Source organism: Cornus florida, unplaced genomic scaffold (genome assembly GCF_030987335.1).
Source record: "Cornus florida cultivar Cherokee Brave unplaced genomic scaffold, ASM3098733v1 CherokeeBrave_3.0.0_Hap2_Chr04, whole genome shotgun sequence".
Classification (NCBI taxonomy): Eukaryota; Viridiplantae; Streptophyta; class Magnoliopsida; order Cornales; family Cornaceae; genus Cornus; species Cornus florida.
The window spans coordinates 97,868,816-97,885,348 of NW_026775574.1; positions in this window are offsets into that span (position 1 = coordinate 97,868,816).

Below are 16,533 nucleotides of genomic sequence, written 5' to 3' on the forward strand. Positions count from 1 at the left end.
CATCGAGTATGGAGGGTCAATGATGCTTATCAATTAGCCTTGAAAGTTAAGGCTAAACTTGCTCGTGGTGGTGCTAAAAAGTTTGTGAATGTTCGTAGTTTTTATCCTTCTTCTAAAAGAGAATCTTTTCGTGGTGGAGGAACTAATTCCAAGTTTGAAGATGTGAGTAAAATTTTTGGAAAATCAGCCCCTACCAACCATGTTGGAGCTTAATCTAGTCGCAACAAAAATCCAATTTCTTGTTTCAAATGCAGCTAAGTTGGGCATCATTACAATGAATGTCCAAAAAAGCAAGTTGATGCTCGTGTGGCTTTTGGTAATGAAGACATTAATGACGAGGTCTTTGATGATTCAAATCAGCCCATATATGATGAAGAATGTGAATTTGAACGTGAGGAGATTGAATCCGAAGAAGGCGAAAACTTGGTGATCTAAAGAGCACTTGCCACTCCTAGAGTTAAATCCAATGAAGATTGGCTTCGGTCTAATATCTTCAAGACACACTGCAAATCTCAAGGCAAAGTGTGCACAATTGTTATGGATGGTGGGAATTGTGAAAACATCGTCTCACAAGAAATGGTGAACAAGCTTAAGCTCCAAAATGAACCTCATCCAAAGCCTTATCGGATTGCATTGTTCAAGAAAGGAAATGAGGTAAAAGTCTCCAAAAGGTGTCTTATTTCATTTTCTATGGGCAAAAATTATAGTGATCAAGTGTGGTGTGATGTTGTTCCTATGGATGTGTGTCACATACTCCTACGAAGACCTTGGCAATATGATAGAAGTGTTACCCATGATGGTCCTACTCTTTTAAAATCGGTAAATTAGAAATTATTCTCTTACCAAATAAAGAGGAAAAAACTCCCAAATCTTCACAAGAGGAGGGTAGTAATTTTCTAACTCTGTCAAAATTTATGAAAGAAATTGATGAAACTGGTATTGTATATATGTTGGTTTCTAAAGAAGAAGTGCAGCCCATTGATATACCTAGTGAGCTACAACCTCTTTTGGAAGAGTTTCAAGATGTCACACCCGATGATTTGCCTAATGGTCTCCCTGCTCCACTTAGAGACATTCGGCACCAAATTGATCTTGTTCCCAGTTCTAGTCTTTCTAACAAGGCTCATTACCAGATGAGCCTAAAAGAACATGAAGAATTGAGTAGGCAAGTCACGGAGTTGTTAAAGAAGAGGTATGTTAGAGAAAGCATGAGTCCTTGTGCTGTGCCGGCTTTGTTAACTCCAAAGAAAGATGGGACGTGGCGTATGTGTGTGGATAGTCGTGCTATTAACCGAATTACCATCAAATACCGGTTTCCCATCCTAAGAATTGATGACATGTATATTCGACATGTTTGCCGGTGCTACGGTGTTCTCCAAGATTGATCTTAGAAATGGTTACCATCAAATTCGTATCAGGCCTGGTGATGAATGGAAGATCACCTTTAAGACTCATGAAGGCTTATATGAATTGCTTGTCATGCCATTTGGCCTTTCCAATGCTCCAAGCACTTTCAATAGGGTAATGAATCAAGTGCTTCAACCTTCATTGTTAAATTTTTTGTTTACTTTGATGATATTCTTATTTATAGTCATGATCAAAGTGAGCATACGGAGCATTTAAGGGCTGTTCTAACCACTTTGAGAGGAGAAAAACTTTATGTAAACCTCAAAAAGTGTTCTTTTATGACAAATAACATAGCTTTCCAAGGCTTTGTTTTGACTTCTACAGGGATAAAGGTGGATGAAGAAAAGATTAAAGTTGTCCAAAGTTGGCCTACACCAAAAAGCTTACAAGAGGTGAGGAGTTTTGTAATACCCCTAATTTTAAAAAGGACTTAATTGGAATTTGATTATTGTATTCTATGTGGTTATGTGGTTATATTTATTGATTAATTGTTTTATTTATGTGGATTGGTTGTTTAATTGACTAATTGTATTTAATTAAATTTTTGTTTGTTTAGTAGTTTCTTTAATTTCTTTAATTGCATTTTATTTCATGTAGTTGAATTATTAGTTTTAATTGTTTAAATATTTTATTAGTTTTTTTTAAATGGAATTAATTGGATTAACGGAGTATTCCTAGTTGTAATGGAAAAATAGGGTTTTAGTCTTTTAATATCTCACGCTGACTAGACTAGGACTTAGTCAGGTTTTCCATCATGGATTAGAATTGGGTTTAGGGTTTTATGGGTGCCTATATAGATACTGTTATATGTCATCAAAAGGGTTTAGAACCCTATACACGTACAGTATGATAGAGAGAAAACAGAGAGAGGGATTGTGAGGAAAACAGAGGGGATTTCTGTTAAGGTTTTGGCCAACGGAGTAGGCTAGACCAAGGAGGAGGGTTGAGGGTTGTTCGAGGGTCAGAACCAGAGTAGAGAAGTCCTTGACAGCAGTCATGATTACCAAAAAAACTTAGGAAGACGGCGGCAATGTTTTGTTTCCAAAACCACACAGGCAAGTTCTATTTCTTGCTCTCTCTCTTTGACCTGTGTTCTGTGCATGCCTAGGTAATCTCCATGAACTAAACGGATGTTAAATGGATTAACCATGCATGTTAAATTTATTTTTAAAACTGTAAAATATGTGTTGAATGATTAAATTTAATTATCTGAATAACTCAGTTAAATTCTGTATTCAATTTTTATTAATGATACATACTGTGTTTTAAATATTTTCTAGGCAACCTTGGGACGTAGACGGATTTCTGGGAACTTAAATAAGACATTACAGAGTGTTTATATCCATGTTGGAGGCGAGAATGATGACAGAATGCAGGGACAGAGCCGGCTCTCAAATGAATGGAGCCGGCTGCAAAGGAATTTAGACCACGGCTCTCTGTGAGAGAGAGAGAGCCGGCTCCATGGAACTAGGGAGCCAACTCCCTAGCTCACAGAATCGGCTCCCAAGGTAGGGGAGCCGGCTCTCAAAGGTGAGAGCTTGCTCTCTCATTTGTGAGAGCAAGCTCTTTGCCAAATTTGTTACAGGAACGTTTTTTCTATGGTTTTTAGTAAAAGAGCTTGCTTTGTTAGTTTTAAGAGTATGCTCTTTTAGTTTAGAGCTTGCTCTGTTAGTTTTGAGAGCATGCTCTTTTAGTTTAGAGCTTGCTCTATTAGTTTAAGAGCAAGCTTTTTTGCCAAATTACCTACTGAAGTGGTTTTCCTAGTGTTTTGTTATTATTATTATTATTATTATTTTATTTCAGAACTGTTATGGGTTGATTAAATTAAATTCTAAATGGTTCTTATGAGATATTAGGATCCCATTATGCATAATCTTTATCAATATGCTAATGTCTTGAACAGTAGAAAAGTTTAAACAATTTCGTATGCGGTTAACGGATAATAAATATGTAGTTGCTTAACCATATTTCAGCAACTTAAATGACTGGAAACTAATTTTTAAATCTGTAAGGGATGCATAATAGAGTCATATACGTGTTAGATTTTGTTATGTGTATCTTGGATTTTAATTGAAGAATTAATATATTCTGTCAATTCATGGATAGTGGTCTGGATTTTAATCTGACGAATTATTAAATTATATTCTATCAAATTACATGGATGTGAGTCTCGATTTTAATTGAAGAATTGTTAAATTATATTCTATCAATTTCATGAATGTATTCTGGATTTTTAATTAATGAACTATTCAATTTTGTCTCGTCAATTACATGGATAGATTTTGGATTTTAAATTGATGAACAATTAAAACTTGTCTCGTCAATTACATGGATTTTATTGTGGATTGTTAGTTGATGAATTGTTTAAATTTTGTATTTATCAACTATATGGATTATGTGGACTTTATTTGATATATTGCTTAAAATGTTGCATCATTTATGGATCACTTGCATGATATGCACCGGTATGGGACGATGGCATATGGAGGGACGGATTAGATCAAAACGCTACTTCCTACCCATTCATACATATGGAATGGATTAAGTAAAATAGTTAAATCCTACATGGTTTCATGTCCTGTCAACTAAAACAGTTGAAAGACATACTGGATGGTGGTTTATATTTTTGTATTATGAATGATAGGGATTTAATTAAAACATTTAAATCCTAATTATATGTCGTGCTTGGACGATGAACAGTTGACCGACGCAACATTTTATTTGGATAGAATTTATATACATATAATTTATGTTAGTCTGTGCGGCTGAACAAGCTGAACGACTAACTGGATTTCTTATGGATGGATAGGATCGGACTTTAAATATATATTTATGGTACCGCGATATGAGCTTAAGTTTCAGGATCGTCGGTTAGGGAGCGTATATGCAGTAGGATGCGTAACTAGCTATGTTGGTTGAGGTATACCCTATTAGGCTTAGATAGTCATGCACACTCAGGTGCGTTTTACATGTTGCCTTCTATTCAGGTTAAGACCCTTATCATAGTCCAGTGAGAGTCCTGTAATGTGGATATATATATATATATACGGATTATATAGATATGGTTGAGACGTCTAAGATGTATCTGCGTATCGGGTCTCTATTTGGATTGTAGTTAGGATAGAACTTGTTCGTGGGCCTGACCCACTATTATATTTCAGGTAACGGACGGTTCCAGGTTTTAGAGCTTGTTCATGCTGAGCAGAGATGGCTACTCATTCTTCCGATGCCGTAGAAGTTTCTTCATGATTTAGCATTTGAGTTCTTCAGTTGTTGTTTTTCAGTGTTAGAGTTTATTAGGGGTCCACTAGATGGATTCCCGAGTTGTATTGGAAATGAAGAAATTTAATGTATCAGAATAATTTCTTATCTATAAAATTTATTCTGAGGTTTCAGTTTTTGGATTATCATTCTAGTTTCTTTTCAGCAATTTTATTTATTCCTGTTTATCTTAATTGTATTCTGTGTTCATTTATTGCTAATTGGTTTGATGTCCTCGAGTAATCGGGCGTGGGCCTGGCCAACCCGCATTCGGAAATCTGGGGGTGTCACAGTTGGTATCAGAGCACTCCAGGTTCTAGTGTCCTTAGGAGTGTCTTTCGTTATAGGACTTCCGCGTTGCGTCTCTTAAAACCTAGAGCCATATTAGGATTCGTTGTACTCTCTTTACGGTTCGTTAGGAGGAGCTGATATCAATTATATTCCACAGTTATGGAATGGTTGACACAAGGAGGAGGATTGGGTTTAAGGCGAAAGCAATAATAACCTAAAGGAGTAAAGAATTACGTTATCGAGTTCTGTGGTAGATAAAGATCATTATAATGCCACTATGGTTTATCAAGGGTATCGGAGGTGTAGAGTATCTTCTTGAAAATTTTAGTAGCGGTCACCAAAACGGAAGGAGGATTTCGTACTGATAGGTACTTATTAGGATGACGTCGAGAGAGGATAATGGACTGATTAAAGCTTCATCAGTCTATTCGTAACCAAGACACTATTCACGAGGGTGTCATTGGGAGGAGTTGCTGGTGTTGTACTTGGAGGAGGAACCAAAGTTTCTATACTATATAAAATGTGAATTTTTTTTTTAGGGTCATCATTCGCAACAATTAGCTGTTGCTTCGACATTGATGACTATATGGAGGATGGAAAAGTTTCAAATTCATTTGAAATGAGACAATGAGTCAAATTAACACTTGCTTATATTAGAGAAGTAAGGTGTGTCAAGGACAGGAAGGTGAGACTGAACACCTATATAAGAAAAAGGTGCACGGTGTGTGTGCAAAAGTCATAGTTAGTTGACTTTCGATGAATGGAATTACTGGTTGCTTTTATTAATGATAAGGTTATCACTAACTGGTGATGTATAGATTCAGTGGTAGGGTTAGCTTTTGCCGATGCACCAAGTTAAAAAAATGGGTGCAAATAAAAGCTAGTGCTACCAGATTAGTTGGTACTTTCTGTTGATCATTTGGAAGAAGGATGAAAGGACTGAGGTTCACAACTTTTAGTTTTTCTTTATTCTGGTAGAAACATAATGCTTCATAGAATGAAGTAGATGTTTGGAGGACAGGTAGGAGGGGAGACACAGTGATTTTGTTTCAAAGTCTGATATCTATTAGATAATCTGGATAGACTATCAGGGATCATTGGATCCTTACAACCATTGTTCATACTAGAGTGGGAATGACAGAGTAGTTTCCCAGATTTAGTTGTGCGATTGCTGATTCTACACAAGGGTCAGGATTTTGGTTGGGATATTGCTTGACTGAAAAATTTAAGTCAGCTTCACTTTGTCTATTTTGGAACTGGTAAGCTATCAATTCATACAAATAGCACGGATCACGAGATGGCTTAAATGAATAAATGTGGTGATTCACACGTTGCATTAAGTTCTGTCTGGTGGAAAGGAATCTGGAAGTGGATGCTCTCAACAACCGATAGAATGTTCATGTCTTTTGATTCGTTGTGGAGTTCGCAGTTGGAGTTTTAGCGTGTATAATAATGACACTGGCTGTTATCACGAAAATTAAGGACGTCAACTGCAATTATTGGGGTTGATCTTCGTGGAGGTGTTACCTTACTCAGCTGGAGCTTAAGGTACTGACGAAGAATTAGTAGTTTCTGTTAAATGTTATTAGAATGAATGCAATTTAATATCGGCACTTTTTCTCAATGCACTCAGATGATTATAAGGTACATCAAGACATCGAATGTCTGGTCAAGTGAACCGGATGATGTCGGACATGTTTAATTTGTCTATCTAGATAGGTTGGTTTTAAATTAATGTAATGCGTATGATGTGCATGTTGGGACTATGGGTGATTTAGTTCTTCGTTAAGTTTAAAATCGGTATTGTCACACCCCAAATTTTAACACAAGAACTACTTGTCCTGCATAAAAATCTAAGGTATAACTTCCATCAATTCTCAACATACATCCTCCATAATAGAACTACGATGAATCCCGTCATTCAATTTAATAAACATGAGAGTCTGACAAATTTTATACAAATCCATAAATAGATGTGCAATTCCCTCTAGTAAAACAAAACATCTATGACCACTGAATCAACTCAATAAAGTTTCATAAAACATTAACTTTATTACAATAATCAGAATAAAGGAAAACCGAGCTAAAATAAATCAATGCGCAACGAGCTAAAATCCGTTCCCGTCACGTGTCACCATCACGTTCCTACTCTACGAGCACCTGAAATGTGATAATGGGGTGAGCTCACAAGCTCAGCAAGAAATACTAAACACAATCATCGTTCAGCAAGCTAACCTTACCTTGTATTCCCATATATATAAGCAACTCAATAAATTCATTAATTAAATGTATATTCTAGTTAATTATAAACTCAATAAATAACCATCATTTATTTTAAGTAAATTTGCATATCTCATTTGAGCCCCGGGCTCCCATCCAATAAAGTGGTGTGATTCGTATAGTCCCTGACTACCGAAAACACACGTGTGGCTGGATTGTACGTCGACTCCCCAGATGATCCCTGATCACGTCCACACAATAAGGGCTCATTAGACCCATGGCCATAATAAAAAGGGTAGTGCAAATAGGTAGGTCCCTGACCATACCCAAAAGTCATCATAGGGTCAGTCCCTGACTACCCTCCGACTAATCCAAACTCATCCTTTAATCATTAATTATAATGAACTAGTATAGAAAAGAATATTTCATAATTCTATTTTACTGATTATTGTGTAATTTATATATAACACCTGATTAGTGAGAAAACAAAATCTATACTCTTAATATCTTACACAACACATTCCATTCTTAGTTCAATCTCTAATATTATTCTAAACAGCTAATCATGAAAATTTTAGTGTTTAAATGAATTTCAATGCTCACAAGTAATTGAAACCCATAGCATCCCTTAAACGCATTAATTGTTTTTTTTTTACTTAAATGGTTAATGATGTACATTATATATGTCAATATAGACAAATTAAATCATAAATGCTCAGCAATCAAATTATTATATACAAGTGTATATATAAATATCGTAGATGCTATAATAATATATTAATACTGTATATTTAACAAATGTGCCAAAAAAACCCATACATATTTACATACGATTAACAAGCAGATTTAATCCATTAATATATATATATATATATATATATATATATATATATATATATATATATATATACATTTTACAATATGTTTAATTTCTATCTTAAGAAGTTGACCCAACAGCCTGTATAAACAGTAACTTACTTCAATTCCTATTTCCATGTATAATCAATCTCAACTGATCAAATCTAAACATATATACATGTGTCCATATAAAGATGTTTGCTTTCGTTACACCTACAAAAATTATCATACATATATTTATAGATCCAAAGTTTATATATATACACACAGTATACAATTCTCCGATCTAATCCTCCAACTATACATCATAGATTACAACAGACCAATAGTTGACAACAGTAACTAAAAAATTAATGATCATTCTGATTCTCTGAGTGAGATCAGTAAATCGCAACATAAAAAAAAAAAAAAAAAACTTATAAATCAATCTATTAACATAATCCAAACATAGCCAATCAACTTTAATTGAATTAATAATCAAGGTTCATGTAGTTAAATTTTATCTAATCTTTAGTAATAAAGAAATTCTTTTAATTGCGTCCAATTAAATTTCAGGCAACATCTTACACAACTATAATAATCTAATCATAATTATCATTCAAAATAATTTTTTCCACAGTTTAATAAAACATACAAATTAGTTTTTCAAGATTAATCATTAGCAAGTTACAAATATATATAAGAGTACAATGCAAGATTAACTTGCCTCAAATATCGTTTCACCTTCCTTTCCAGACAATCAACTATTGGAATATAATTTCTCCTTCTTCTCTAGGCAATTTCTTGGTCATCGTCTTTCCTTCTGGCTACTATAGACGTCAATATCACTCTCTATATCTCACGCTTCTCTCTTCTTTTCTTTCTTTCTTTTTTTTTTTTTTTTACAAAATGATATCTCTGTAAAACTGATACAGCGTGAGTTATAAAAGATAATTATAACTGTAGTTGAGATAGTTTAGGATTCCTTTTTGAAATTTAAATTTTTAAAAAAACTCTAATATCTCTAATATAACATTTAAATACTAAATAATAAAATATAATATACAAAATTTAAGGGTTTTACATTCTACCCACCTAAAAAGAAATTTCGTCCTCGAAATTTGCAAACCTTATTCGAAGAGATGTGGGTATTTTTCCTTCATTTCTGACTCTAGCTCCCAGGTAGCCTCTCTCTCGTCCTGATGATTCCACTGCACCTTCACTAGAGGTATCTCTGTCCGCCTCAACTGTTTCACCATACTGTCAATGATGCGAACAGGAGTCTCAACATAGGTTGCATTAAGACGCAACTGAACCTCTGTGCAGTCAACTGCCTGAGTTTCATCCCTCAAGCACCTCCTCAACATAGAGACATGGAAAACATCATGAACAGCAGATAGTCTGGGTGGTAAGGCCAATCTATATACCACTTTTCCAATCCTCTCTGTGATCTTAAAAGGTCTGATGAATCGAGGAGCTAACTTCCCTTTCTTCCTACCAAATCTCGTAACCCCCTTCATTGGTGATACTTTCAAGAACACCAAGTCACCCACACTAAACTCCAAAGCACGACGGCGTAGGTCTACATAACTCTTTTGTCGACTCTGAGTTGTGCGAAGTCGATCTCGAATGATGGCAACCTTTTCCGTAGTCTCTTGCACCAACTCTGGCCCCAAAAAACTACCATCACCCACCTCAGCCCAACATACAGGTGAACGACAAGGTCTACCATAAAGTGCCTCATACGGTGCCATGCCGATACTAGCCTGATAGCTATTATTATAAGCAAACTCAACCAGTGGAATGTGATCCTCCCAACTGCCCCAAAAATCTAGAGCACAAGCACGGAGCATATCCTTTAACACCTGAATGACCCTCTCGGACTGGCCATCGGTCTGAGGATGAAAAGCAGTGCTCAAACTCAAAGGAGTGCCAAAAGCTGCATGAAAACTACTCCAAAACCGAGATGAAAAACGAGGATCACCATCTGAAACAATAGACACTGTCACTCCATGGAGCTTAACTATGTCTCTGATGTAAATCTTACACAATTCCTTTACAGTATCAGTAGCTCGGATGGGTAGAAAATAGGCTGACTTAGTCAATCGGTCCACTATCACCCATACTGTATCATGGTTATGTGTCGACCTCGGTAACCCCACAACAAAATCCATCGTCACATGCTCCCATTTCCACTCAGGCACAGGCAAAGGCTGTAATAGTCTTGCTGGTCTCTGGTGCTCAGCCTTCACTCGCTGACAAGTAAGACATCTAGATACAAACTCTGCCACATCACGTTTCATGCCTTCCCACCAAAGCTGCCTCTTAAGATCATGATACATCTTAGTGCCACCTGGGTGCACTGTGTACCTAGAGTGGTGTGCCTCCTCTAAAATCTCTCTCTTGAGGTCTGCTAAGTTTGGAACACATAGCCTACCTCGAAATCTCATACCACCATCAGCTCCATATGTCCAGTCAACATTACCTTCACCATTAACAAACTCAACTGCTTTGGTCTGTAACCTGTCATCCTAAGTCTGAAAATGAATGATCCGGGTAATCAAAGTAGGTTGTACAGTCAAACTACAAAGAAGAGCCCCTGTACTCTGAGAACTCGGCATGATAGAAAACTCTGTCAATGCCTCTAACATCATCCACTCCTGAATCATCATAAAGGCAACTAATCCTCTCGGTTTCCGACTCAAGGCATCTGCTACCACATTCGCCTTTCCAGGATGATACTGAAGAGTCATATCAAAATCCTTCATCTTCTCCATCCACCTCCGTTGCCTTATATTCAACTCCTTCTGAGTGTAGAGGTATTTGAGGCTCTTATGATTAGAGAATAACTCAAATTCCTCGCCATATAAGTAATGCCTCCACACCTTCAATGCAAGAACCACTGCTGCCAATTCCAAGTCATGTGTAGGGTAATTTTGCTCATGTGGCTTAAGCTGCCTAGAGGCATACGCTACCACCTTATCATCTTGCATCAAAACACAGCCAAGACCCTGATTTGATGCATCTGTGTAGATCACAAATCTCTCACCACTAGCAAGAATGGTAAGAACTGGTGTTGATGTCAATCTCGTCTTCAGCTCCTCAAATGCCTGCTCATAGCGGTGGTCCCAAACAAACTTCACATCCTTCCGAGTCAAACGGGTTAAAGGTGCAGCAATCTTGGAGAAACCTTCAATAAAGTGCCTGTAGTATCCTGCCAGTCCTAAGAAGCTACGAATCTCAGTGATAGTAATAGGCCGTTTCCAACTCATCACAGCCTTCACTTTGGCAGAATCTACTGAAACTCCATCCTTAGAGATCACATGCCCTAAAAACTGAATCTGTTCCTGCCAAAAGTCACACTTCTCAAACTTAGCATGGAGCTGATGCTCACGCAAAGTCTGAAGTGTAATGCTCAAGTGTCTCTCATGCTCCTCCTTAGTCTTGGAATATATCAGGATGTCATCAACAAATACCATAACAAACTGATCCAAGTAAGGTCGAAACACTCGGTTCATCAAATCCATAAAAGCTGTCAGAGCGTTAGTCAACCCAAAAGGCATGACTAAAAACTCATAGAGGCCATAACGAGTCCTGAAAGCAGTCTTAGGAATATCCTCCTCCCTAATCCTCAGCTGATGGTACCCAGTCCTCAAGTCAATCTTAGAAAACAACTGCGCCCCTCTGAGTTGATCAAAAAAATCATTAATGCGTGGCAATGGGTACTTATTTTTAATAGTAACTTTATTCAGCGCACGGTAGTCAACACATAAGCGGAGTGACCCATCCTTCTTCTTGACAAATAAAACAGGTGCTCTCCAAGGTGATGTACTAGGTCGAATAAAACCTTGATCTTGCAACTCTTGAGTCTGCTTCTTCAACTCACTCAATTCAACTGACGCCATTCTATAGGGTGCCCTAGAGATAGGTGAAATACCAGGAGTGAGGTCGATGCAGAATTCCACTGCCCTCCTAGGAGGCAAACCCGGAATATCCTGAAACACATCTGTATACTCTGACACTGTAGGCAACTGCTCTATAGTCACGCATTGCTCAACCACCTCGATGTGGGCCAGAAATCCCATAGTTATGGTGCCCTTGAACTCCCCACACTTATATTGAGAAGGTAACTGTCCCGGAACTGAGAATACAATAATCCTCTCATGGCAGTCCAACTGAGCATGATATCTAGCCAACCAATCCATACCCAGTATAGCATCAAAGTCTCTCATACGTAATACTATCAAATCAATAGGATACTCCAACTCCCAATTGTAACTAGGCAAGCACGACATATTCTATCAAGTGTCGTCGCGCTCCCGAGTGGAGTTGTAATAGATAAGGCATTACTCATATGTCCAGGTTCTAATCCCAGTGTATCCACAAATAATAGTGCAATAAAAGAATATGAAGAACCTGAATCAAATAGTATTCTAGCTATACTACCATAAATAGTAAGTGTACCTTCCACTGCTGGTGGTGCACAATCCTGTCTCCCATCTGGAACAACTGCATAAACCCTTGCACCTCCTTGTTGCTGTGGTGCCTGACCTTTCTACTGGTTATTCTTGTGAAGCTTGGGACAATTACGAGCCAAATGTCCTTGCTCACGACAATTGTAGCAATGCCCGCTGAACTGATATGGCTATGCATCATGAGGTATGGCTGGTACTAAAGCTGTGGATTGCTCACCTTCACCAACTCTCTGTTGTTTCCCTGCTCGCCAATCTTGTCTACCTCTCTGCCAAGACTGACCCTGCCAGTTTCTCTGAGTTTGCTGCTGCTAACCCCTCTGATTCAGTTGAGAGCTGCTCTGATTTTGTTAAGAGCTGCTAACCCCCTTACTTTTTTGTTCTGCCTTACGCTCCTTCTGTTTCTGAAAGGCAATGTTATTGTTCTCCTCTACTGCCATGGCACATTCCACCACTTTAGCATAAGTGTCAAAACGATGACCCACCACAAACTTCTTCACATAAGAGACCAATCCTCGCTCAAACTTTCTAACCTTGTGTAACTCATTCGCAACAATGTGAGGAGCGAATCGGGATAGCTCTGTAAACTTCCTCTCGTACTCACTAACTGACATATCATTATTCTGTTCCAGCTGCATGAACTCGGCTGCCTTCTTCTCCTTCACTGATTGTGGAAAGTATTTGTCGTTGAACCGAGTTTTAAAATCATCCCAGGTCATAGTTGTAATGTCCACAACCATCTTGGTCTCTGACTACCACCACTGGCGCGCCTCACCAGATAAAAAAAATGCACCAATCTTCCTTTTCTGCACCTTAGTGCAGTCCATCATCTCAAAATATCTTTCCAAATCTTCAATCCACTTCTCAGCGTTAAGTGGATCGGTAGATCTGACGAAATCAACAGCCCCTAATTTGCGTATATCTCTGATAAATCCAATCATAGGATTCAGCACATGAGGTGCATCCTCCAACTGAACATTGTCATGGTCAATACCACCACGACCGGCACCTCCCTGACCTCTACCTCTGGCAGGTCGTCCTCTGCCTCTTCCAGCTCCTGACATCCTATTTTCAGTAAAGAATGTCAATGATAAGTCTCACCAGTAATTTATACTTTAAACTGGAGCATGGTAAGAGAGCAATATTTCATATAAGTATATGCTTCTATTCTTACTATCACTTGTCTTAGCCAGGTAATTCTTAACTTAAGCTCTGATACCAAACTGTCACACCCCAAATTTTAACACAAAAACTACTTGTCCTGCATAAAAATCTAAGGTATAACTTCCATCAATTCTCAACATACATCCTCTATAATAGAACTACGATGAATCCCGTCATTCAATTTAATAAACATGAGAGTCTGACAAATTTTATACAAATCCATAAATAGAGGTGCAATTCCCTCTAGTAAAACAAAACATCTATGACCACTGAATCAACTCAATAAAGTTTCATAAAACATTAACTTTATTACAATAATCAGAATAAAGGAAAACCGAGCTAAAATAAATCAATGCGCAATGAGCTAAAATCCGTTCCCGTCACGTGTCACCATCACGTTCCTACTCTACGAGCACCTGAAATGTGATAATGGGGTGAGCTCACAAGCTCAGCAAGAAATGCTAAACACAATCATCGTTCAGCAAGCTAACCTTACCTTGTATTCCCATATATATAAGCAACTCAATAAATTCATTAATTAAATGTATATTCTAGTTAATTATAAACTCAATAAATAACCATCATTTATTTTAAGTAAATTTGCATATCTCATCTGAGCCCCGGGCTCCCATCCAATAAAGTGGTGTGATTCGTATAGTCCCTGACTACCGAAAACACACGTGTGGCTGGATTGTACGTCTACTCCCCAGATGATCCCTGATCACGTCCACACAATAAGGGCTCATTAGACCCATGGCCATAATAAAAGGGTAGTGCACTCCCAAATAGGTAGGTCCCTGACCATACCCAAAAGTCATCATAGGGTCAGTCCCTGACTACCCTCCGACTAATCCAAACTCATCCTTTAATCATTAATTATAATGAACTAGTATAGAAAAGAATATTTCATAATTCTATTTTACTGATTATTGTGTAATTTATATATAACACCTGATTAGTGAGAAAACAAAATCTATACTCTTAATATCTTACACAACACATTCCATTCTTAGTTCAATCTCTAATATTATTCTAAACAGCTAATCATGAAAATTTTAGTGTTTAAATGAATTTCAATGCTCACAAGTAATTGAAACCCATAGCAGCCCTTAAACACATTAATTGTTTTTTTTACTTAAATGGTTAATGATGTACATTATATATGTCAATATAGACAAATTAAATCATAAATGCTCAGCAATCAAATTATTATATACAAGTGTATATATAAATATCTTAGATGCTATAATAATATATTAATACTGTATATTTAACAAATGTGCCAAAAAACCCATACATATTTACATACGATTAACAAGCAGATTTAATCCATTAATATTAATATATATATATATATATATATATATATATATATATATATATATATACATTTTACAATATGTTTAATTTCTATCTTAAGAAGTTGACCCAACAGCCTGTATAAACAGTAACTTACTTCAATTCCTATTTCCATGTATAATCAATCTCAACTGATCAAATCTAAACATATATACATGTGTCCATATAAAGATGTTTGTTTTCGTTACACCTACAAAAATTATCATACATATATATATAGATCCAAAGTTTATATATATACACACAATATACAATTCTCCGATCTAATTCTCCAACCATACATCATAGATTACAACAGACCAATAGTTGACAACAGTAACTAAAAAATTAATGATCATTCTGATTCTTTGAGTGAGATCAGTAAATCGCAACTTAAAAAAAAAAAAAAAAAAAACTTATAAATCAATCTATTAACATAATCCAAACATAGCCAATCAACTTTAATTGAATTAATTTTCAAGGTTCATGTAGTTAAATTTTATCTAATCTTTAGTAATAAAGAAATTCTTTTAATTGCATCCAATTAAATTTCAGGCAACATCTTACACAACTATAATAATCTAATCATAATTATCATTCAAAATAATTTTTTCCACAGTTTAATAAAACATACAAATTAGTTTTTCAAGATTAAGCAAGTTACAAATATATATAAGAGTACAATGCAAGATTAACTTGCCTCAAATATCGTTTCACCTTCCTTTCCAGACAATCGACTATTGAAATATAATTTCTCCTTCTTCTCTAGTCAATTTCTCGGTCACCGTCTTTCCTTCTGGCTACTACAGACGTCAATATCACTCTCTATATCTAACGCTTCTCTCTTTTTTTCTTTCTTTTTTTTTTTTTTTTTTTTTTTTACAAAATGATATCTCTGTAGAACTGATACAGTGTGAGTTATAAAAGATAATTATAACTGTAGTTGAGATAGTTTAGGATTCCTTTTTGAAATTTAAATTTTTTAAAAAACTCTAATATCTCTAATATAACATTTAAATACTAAATAATAAAGAATAAAATATAATATACAAAATTTAAGGGTTTTACAAGTATATGGTTGAATTAAGGCATGGTTGATTTGCCAAAGTCTAACTAAATCGACTTAAGATGGCATGGTTTATTTGCCAAAGACATGGTTGAATTGTCAGCATGGTCGATTTGCCAAGGTATACCTAAACATACATAAGGAGGCATGGTTGATTTGCCATAGTATAAGTAAATATACTAGATGAGGCATGGTTGAGTTGCCAAGATATGAATAAATATATTCATACTGACAGGGTTGAATTGCTAAATATAGGAACCTTGTTCATTGTGGGAAGTATTGGAATTCGGTGGAGCCTATACCCAGAGGCTTAGTCCACACGAGAACGGAAATGAATATTAAAAGTAAATAATTCAGCGTTTAATGAATTCAGAGGACGGAATTCCTTTTGTTAGGGGGGAAGAATGTAATACCCCTAATTTTAAAAAGGACTTAATTGGAATTTGGTCATTGTGTTTTATGTGCTTATGTGGTTAT